The 7,403-nt window shown below is 34.7% G+C and overlaps 1 pseudogene; it reads right to left on the reverse strand.

Annotated features, from left to right (window-relative positions):
• Positions 1-7,403, reverse strand: part of LOC102469547 (heat shock protein HSP 90-alpha-like) — a 72,604-nt pseudogene that overhangs the window by 50,184 nt on the left and 15,017 nt on the right.

A 7,403-nucleotide genomic window follows, 5' to 3' on the forward strand; every position in this document is an offset into this window, starting at 1 on the left:
GAAGAAAGAAAAGAAAAGAGAATGAAAGAACATTGGGAAATAAGTCGAAAAACTTAGAAGCATCTATATTCTTTTTAGTTACCCTCCTCAGCCTCTGAGTATTGCGCTTTATAATACTTGGTTTTATTATAGTTCAACTGTATGCTAAACATATCACACTATGTTTTATCTTTTCATTTATCATTTTGAAATGTATATAAAGAAAAGCATACCATACAAGTAATTATTATTTAATGGTGTTTTAAAACTTACTTATACACATCTATTTGGTGAGCATAACTGAAGGTAATTAAGTTTTATTTTTTCCCCCTTTGGAGGGATATGGGATGTTAATTCCCAAAAGAATGTGTGTATGTGTGTGTGTGTGTGTGTGTGTGTATGTGTATGCATGTGCATGTGTGTATTCCTTCGTCTACACATGCTATTTATTTAGGCAGAGTATTTTCATGTCATAGTTCTGCCTCAGCATCCCATGTAGCTAAGAGAGAATCTCAGCTCTCTACCATAGGCTGGGATCAGATCCGGATCTCTCACGTGGCTTCATGCTATTAAATAGCAGTACTGAGTGTACACTGTCACAACTCAACCCAAAATTGTTTTTAAAGCACCTTAGTTTCTGATTTCTTATTCACATTTAATTGTTGTACATCTCTATTGAACACAAAATGTTTTTTCAAAGTATGCATCTTATTGATTTCTAGCTTAATTTCCAGAGTATGTAGAACACCAGTGCTTTCAAAGATGTCAGGTCTGATGCCAGTAGATCACATGATGAATTCCCACATGGATGACCATGATTTGAGTACCGGACCAGACAGCTTGAAGATTATGCCTGGTATGTGTGCGAGTGTGCCCCAAATCTCAGGAGAATGGAGGAGAAGGGACTGAGGCATGGGTATCCTCACTACAGGGTGATTTTTCACTTACCCTCTCTGTCTCCCTCTTTGTCTCTCTCCGGGTAGTACACATGCCTTATGGATAAAACTTAATTAAAAAACAAATAAGTTATCAAGTCTATTTTTATTACTTATTAATAGCAAAGTTCAAAAATCTCCCCTGTGGATAAAATGACCTATATATTCTTTAATTTTTGGATGCAATTATAGATAGTAAGGTGTGTTTACTGTGTGTATATATGTGTGTGTGTGTGTGTGTGTGTGTATGTATATGTAATATATGTTAAGATAATTATGTTATTTAAGTTTAAATATTTATATATTTGATTTTTTTCTTCCCTCAAGAGTGGAGTGTTTATCTTGTATAGTAGGAGACTTACCAATATATTTCTGTAACTCCATCAATTTTAGCTTTTTGAGCATTTTTGTTTCTTTCCTGAGAGAGAAAGGGAAAGGGGGAAAGAGAGAAAAGACATAAACACCGTAGAAAGGGTCTACCACACCTCAGTCCTCTCCAAGCCATGAAGCTAGTCTCAGGATCTTAGGCACATGTGCTTGGATTGTTCAGGTCAACCAGAAAGCTGAACTCTAATCTTTGTGGTCTCTAGCACTGTGGGAAAGTGACTTACTGCCTGAGCCATCATGGTGAATGGACCAATGATTGCTTTAAGTAGTTTTAAATAGTTTTATTAGGTAGATCCATAATTAGATTTGCCACATCTTTCTGATAAATTGCATATTTATTGGAAACAACAGAAGGTGTAATGGTTACATTGCTCAACTCCCACATAATTGACTGTGGTTCGAATCCCAGATCAAGCAGCCTGAAACTCACAGCAAGCATGTGAATGTATGTGTGTGCCCAAAATCCCTAGAGAAGAATGGAGGGGAAGGTAATGCCATTCCCTCTTGAAAGTGACTTCTTGCTTGTATCTCTGTCTCTCTTGCAAGGGCATGTAACTTGAAGCGAAAATCATCTAAAAAACTTGCATATTTATTTTCAATATATGTGAAATTGTATCATTTTATGTCCACAGATGCAGATAAATCACACAGTGCATTTGCTTTTTACAATTATATACCAGGATTCCTTTTTGATGGTATTTACATCATTCATCTTTTCTTTATTTCTAATCTTTCTGTATTATTTTGTGTTAAGTAGATTTCATAGAAACCTTATGTAATATAAATAATTTTGTTTTTTTGTTCAATTATATATTCAGTATTTTTAAAATGAAGAAACTAGTCTGTGTTAAGTGAGATTACTCACGTATTTGAATTTATGTCTCTCTAATTACTATATTACTCTTTTCTCTTTTTCAGGCTATTTTAACATTTTTTCTGATTTAAATTTTTCTTTTCTTTTTTGTTCCCCTACTAGTTTGGAGAATTATAACTGCTTGCTATACTAGTGTTTTAATGCAAATTTTAAACACACATTAAATGTAGTGTAATGTGAGAATTAAATAGATGCATTTTCAATGCACTTGTGTACATATGTCTATTTTTGTCTTTTCCCTCCAGTATCTATTTTTATCTTTATTTTCACTCTACTAATAAAACAATAATGTCTTAAATATTCAGTATTTGTTAAGATTTTAAAAATTTTTTAAGAAGGTTTTTTTTTTTTTTTTTTTTTTTTTTGCTATAGGCAATTACCCTTGCCTGAAAGAGAGACAGAGACACAGAAAGCGAGAAATTACCTGCTGGTTGCCAGATTTTAGATATTTAATAAATTTTTATTTTTGGGACCAGCAGTTGGCATAATGGTATGTTGCTGGACTTCATGTAGTTGAGACCAGTTCCAGTCCCAGACCTGGTGGCTTAAACTCAAGCTGGTTGCATGTGCATGCGTGGCCAAGATCCTGAGAGAATGGAGGAGAAGGAATTGCGGCGTGGTCATTCCCCCAGGGAGCGATTTCTTGTTTTCTTTCTCTCCTTCTCTCGCTGTCTCTGTCTTTCTGGTGAGCGCATGTGCCCCATAACAAAAACCTTACCAAAAGAAATTTATTCAGAATTACTTCTATTTTAGAAATTCCTTCTTATATAATTTCATTCTTGAATTTTATTTTTATGTTTATATATATGCAAAGATTAAAATTTGTTAACAGTTATCCCTTTCACTTTTTTGTCTTTTTTTTTAAGTTTTTTTTTTTTTTTTTTTTTTTCCCATAGGGCATGTGTTCTCACCAGAGAGAGATTTTGAGGGAAAGTGGGGAATCACTTCCTGGGGGCATGGCCATGCCAAATTTCCTTCTCCTTCATTCTCATCCTGGGATTTTTGACATGCATGATTTTCAAGATGGCAGGTTCTGAGCTCAAACTGGAGTCGGCCAAGTTGGAGTCCAGCACCATAAACACCACACCACTTGCTAGTACCATTGTCTTATTTTTTTTGTTTTATGTTTACTTTTTTCTGGAAAGATCATCCCATAGGTATTCAGTTCTAGGTTAACACCATAGTTAAAACATTTGTCACATAATGAGTGTGGTACCCTTAGTTTTACCAGTTATTTTTCTTTATATGTCTGCTGCAACTTGGGGAACTCACAATATCAGGTAAGTAAGCAGAGAGGGATACGAGAAGCATGGAGAAACTTACCAACTTGTCTCACCTCCTTTCCTTTCACGTGAATGAATAGTCAGTAATTCTACATTGTATTAAACTGGGTTTTATTGCTTGGAAATTAGAAGAATTAATAATTATTAATACTTAAGAGCAACAAAAAGTTATAGAAACTGAAATACTATTTAAACAGTGGGGAACTAATTATGATATAGATGGGTTAAAATTCATTGTGAAAGAGCCAGCAAGTGCTGTGGTGGTTAGGGCACTCGACTCCCACCTGACTACCATGGTTTGAATCCCAGGCCTGGCAGTTTGCTTTCTCACTTTACCTTTTTTTCTCTCTCTCTGGTCACATTAAAATAATAATATGATAATAATAATAATAACAACAAATATAATTAAATAAAGAAATAATTCTAAAAAAGTCAGTGTGAATTTTTTTTTCTTTCTTAAATTGCCTCATTAAGTCCATTTGGATCAAGTTATTTTAACAAGAATATCTCTCCTAAACTCATAGGTAGTCAAATGTTTCCATACTGACAAAATATGCCCAAAACCTGCCCTTAATTTTAAGTGAATTTACTAACAGATGTCCAAAGTAAGTTGCATCAATTTTTTCTACAAATCACAGCAAATGACCCAGCTAAAATGAACATTCACTGCATTTGACATGCATGTTTACTTTACATTTTTCTGATCCCCTCCCCCCCCACCCAGATATATCTGTCTGTCATGGCTTTGGCCTCTTTGTCACTAAGATGAGTGAAGCTTTACAAACTATAGTGAGTTTGAGATAATTATTTTTTGCTTCATCCAGGCTCATATTAGCTAATAAAATGAACATGCAGCAGACTGTAGTAATAGTAATACTAGTTGTAATATTGGTTGTTTAAATGATTTATGTAGGTTGGTTAAATGAGAGAAAGAGCGGGAAATATCTCCCTTATGCATAGATGGGGTGAAATATCTCCCTTATGCATAGCTGTGCCATGTGGCATGACTAAGTCAGCAGTCACTGGTCCCAGGCAAGTGTCATACTGCTCCCTAGGGCTTCCAAGTGCACGGTCTTTTCTACAGTACGGGTCACACCTGGAACAGTCAAGATGAACGAAAAATAACATGACGATAGTAAGCCGACATTTATCTTCAGGTTACATAGAAAAACAGTTAGGTAAATAATTATTTGTAGCTTGATTGTCAAAAATTCTAATAGAGGAACTCAATTTGCCTAATACAAGTTATATAGTTTTGTATAGGCAGAAAAATGTCGATGTTATTTTAATACTTTTTAGAACATTTCCCCAGGAATGTGGTTTTCAGTTTTGGATTCGCTATTAAGTCAAAATCTTAAGACTGCCTTCAGAGACTGCTACTTTTCTTTGCTATAGAGACCATGTGCTTGTCGCAAAGAGCAAGAGACAGAAAGACGATGAAAAATTCCTCTCCAGCTCTGATGTGAATGGTCATGCCACAGTCCTTTTGTCTCCATTTCTTCTTTCTGGATTTGGGGCGTTTGCTCATGCATATGTACCAGGAATTTTTTCCAGCTGCTGGATCTGACACTCAAACTGCATAGTGGTCATGTGGGATCTAGCTGTCTGCACCACCATGACACCAGCTGACCCACACAGTATGTATTTTAATTGATTTTCTCCTCCTCTATAATGTTAATTCCATCAGGGCATTTTGCCTTTTTATTGGCAGACCTATCCTCAGCAGGTTAAACACAAAATTTATAAATAATAACAAAATGAATGAATCATAAGTGGAGTAATCTAATTCTTCTAATAGTTTTTAAATTACCTTATGTGGCCCTTTCCTCCTTTATATGAAATTTTTAGAAGCCTTCTTGTAGAATCTAGACTCTAGTTGAATGGGTCAAATTCAAGAACCTCATTCTTTCAACTGTGATAATTAATTACTATGTCCTTGAGATTTGAAACTAGAGTCAGTTGTATTGCCAGGAATAACAGTGAGGAATTCGTAGTTCACTGAAATTTTAGTGCTCATGAAAAAAGACAATGTCTACTCTTGGGAACTTCAAGAAGTTCACAGAAAATAGAATCAAAGTACTAGTTTATTTTGGTGCAAAATATTGAAATGCATAATTTTCTCATACACATTTCCAATGAACTTTTTGAAGACTGCTTGTCCATGACAGCCTGAGATTGTTGTTGCCCAGCTCTCTGGAGCAAACTTAGTTCCTGACTGTTTTCCAAGACCAGTCACGTGTCTTCTGTGAGTCTCCTCACTCCATATTTACTTAAAATAAGCACCTGTGATTTCTGGTTTTCTGAACATGCTAGGAATTGTAGCCTCAGCCTGGATATTCAGGCTTCTTTTCCTAGGCAGCTTCTCCTATAGGGAAGTCAATGTCCCAATGCCACTGCTCGGGCTTACCTGGCACTGCCATACCTAGTGAGTCTGGCAGCATCAGTGGTAGGAGGAGGGCCTCCCATTTAGATTAGCAGTAAGACATGCAGAGGCAAAGAAACGTACAGAAAGGCTTCAGCAGCTTGGAGTGAATGCCTCCTGATGGGCTTTAGATGTGGAAAGCCTCTCCATCAGTTGCAGTCTAAAGGTGTAATTATTTCTGCAAGTTCAAAATGTTGCAGCAATTAGTGCTTATTGTGAAAGCTGTTAATTTTATACCTAAAAACAACTTTTAAGAATTTCAGCTGATTAAGTAAGTGGGATAAAGATTGACAGGTAAAGTGAAAGTTGTAAAACTATGTTAGACAAGTTTAGGAATTTGTGAGGCAAGAGGTGATTACAACGTGAAGTCTTCTAATGGAGGTTGTAATTATAATAAATAATTGACATTTTGTATATTTATTTTGGGTAATAACATAACTCAATAAACTTAAGAATTGTATTGAGTTTTTGTTTACAGTTTAAATTCTATTTTGACTGAGTCAAGGAAAAACATCTGTTGTGTAATGTTTACATTGTGGGTTGGAAAATAAAATGTATTTGATATCTAAAACTTTTATAACAATATAAATACTACAAAATAAAATGATAAGACTCATGATAAGCAATATTTAATCTAGACAACAAGAATATATAAAAAGTAAAATAATATGGGTAGTAGAAAACATGTTCACTCAGTCACTTCTATTTTTTTTTTTTTTTTTTTTTTTGCTGTTAACTTCAACTGAGGAAATGCATTATAATTATACCAAAAAATCTCAGGAAATAGAATTTAAGAAGAAATTAATTATTGACAGTGGTAACTGTGATAACTGTTCAAAAAGCTTCTAAAAATTTGATGAGTGAACTTATACTAATAAAATTACACTACAATTAAATTTCTTGATAAGATTTCAGATTTATTGTTGGCTCTAAGGCGGGTTTTATTAATATGCAACTACGGGCCAGCTGGATACAACTATGACCACTGTGCGTGGTGGTTAAGGCAGCTGGATTTCACATAGCTGAATGCGTGGTTGGCGTTGTTATCGACTCAGCAGCTTAGAAACAGGGGGATGACCATGCCACAATCCATCTCCATTCAAATCGCTGGGCCTGGGATTTAAACCCTGTCAGCTACGTGGGAAGCCAGAGTCTTAACAGACATGCCAGCTGCTGGCACCCATGCTCAGCTTTTTTTTTTTTTTTTTTTTTTTTTTTTCAGATTATACATTTATTTTACATTGAAAGTGAGAAAGCAGAAATTACTCTATCATAGCATGTTTCCTTCCAAAATACACACACACATAAATATATAGACGTATTTTTTTTTGCAAAGTTGTAACTAGATTCACACTTACTATTCTTTATCTCATTTAAATATCATGAGCATTTAACATCTACTGTAAATATCTTCAGTGACTACCTTACATTGTAAGGCAAATATCTGGAATGATTTAGTAACCTGTTCAATTAGCATTATGGATGAAAGTGTTTATATATATATATATATAGTTATATATATA

The sequence above is a fragment of the Tupaia chinensis genome, unplaced genomic scaffold, assembly GCF_000334495.1.
Source record: "Tupaia chinensis unplaced genomic scaffold, TupChi_1.0 Scaffold000241_1, whole genome shotgun sequence".
NCBI lineage: Eukaryota > Metazoa > Chordata > Mammalia > Scandentia > Tupaiidae > Tupaia > Tupaia belangeri.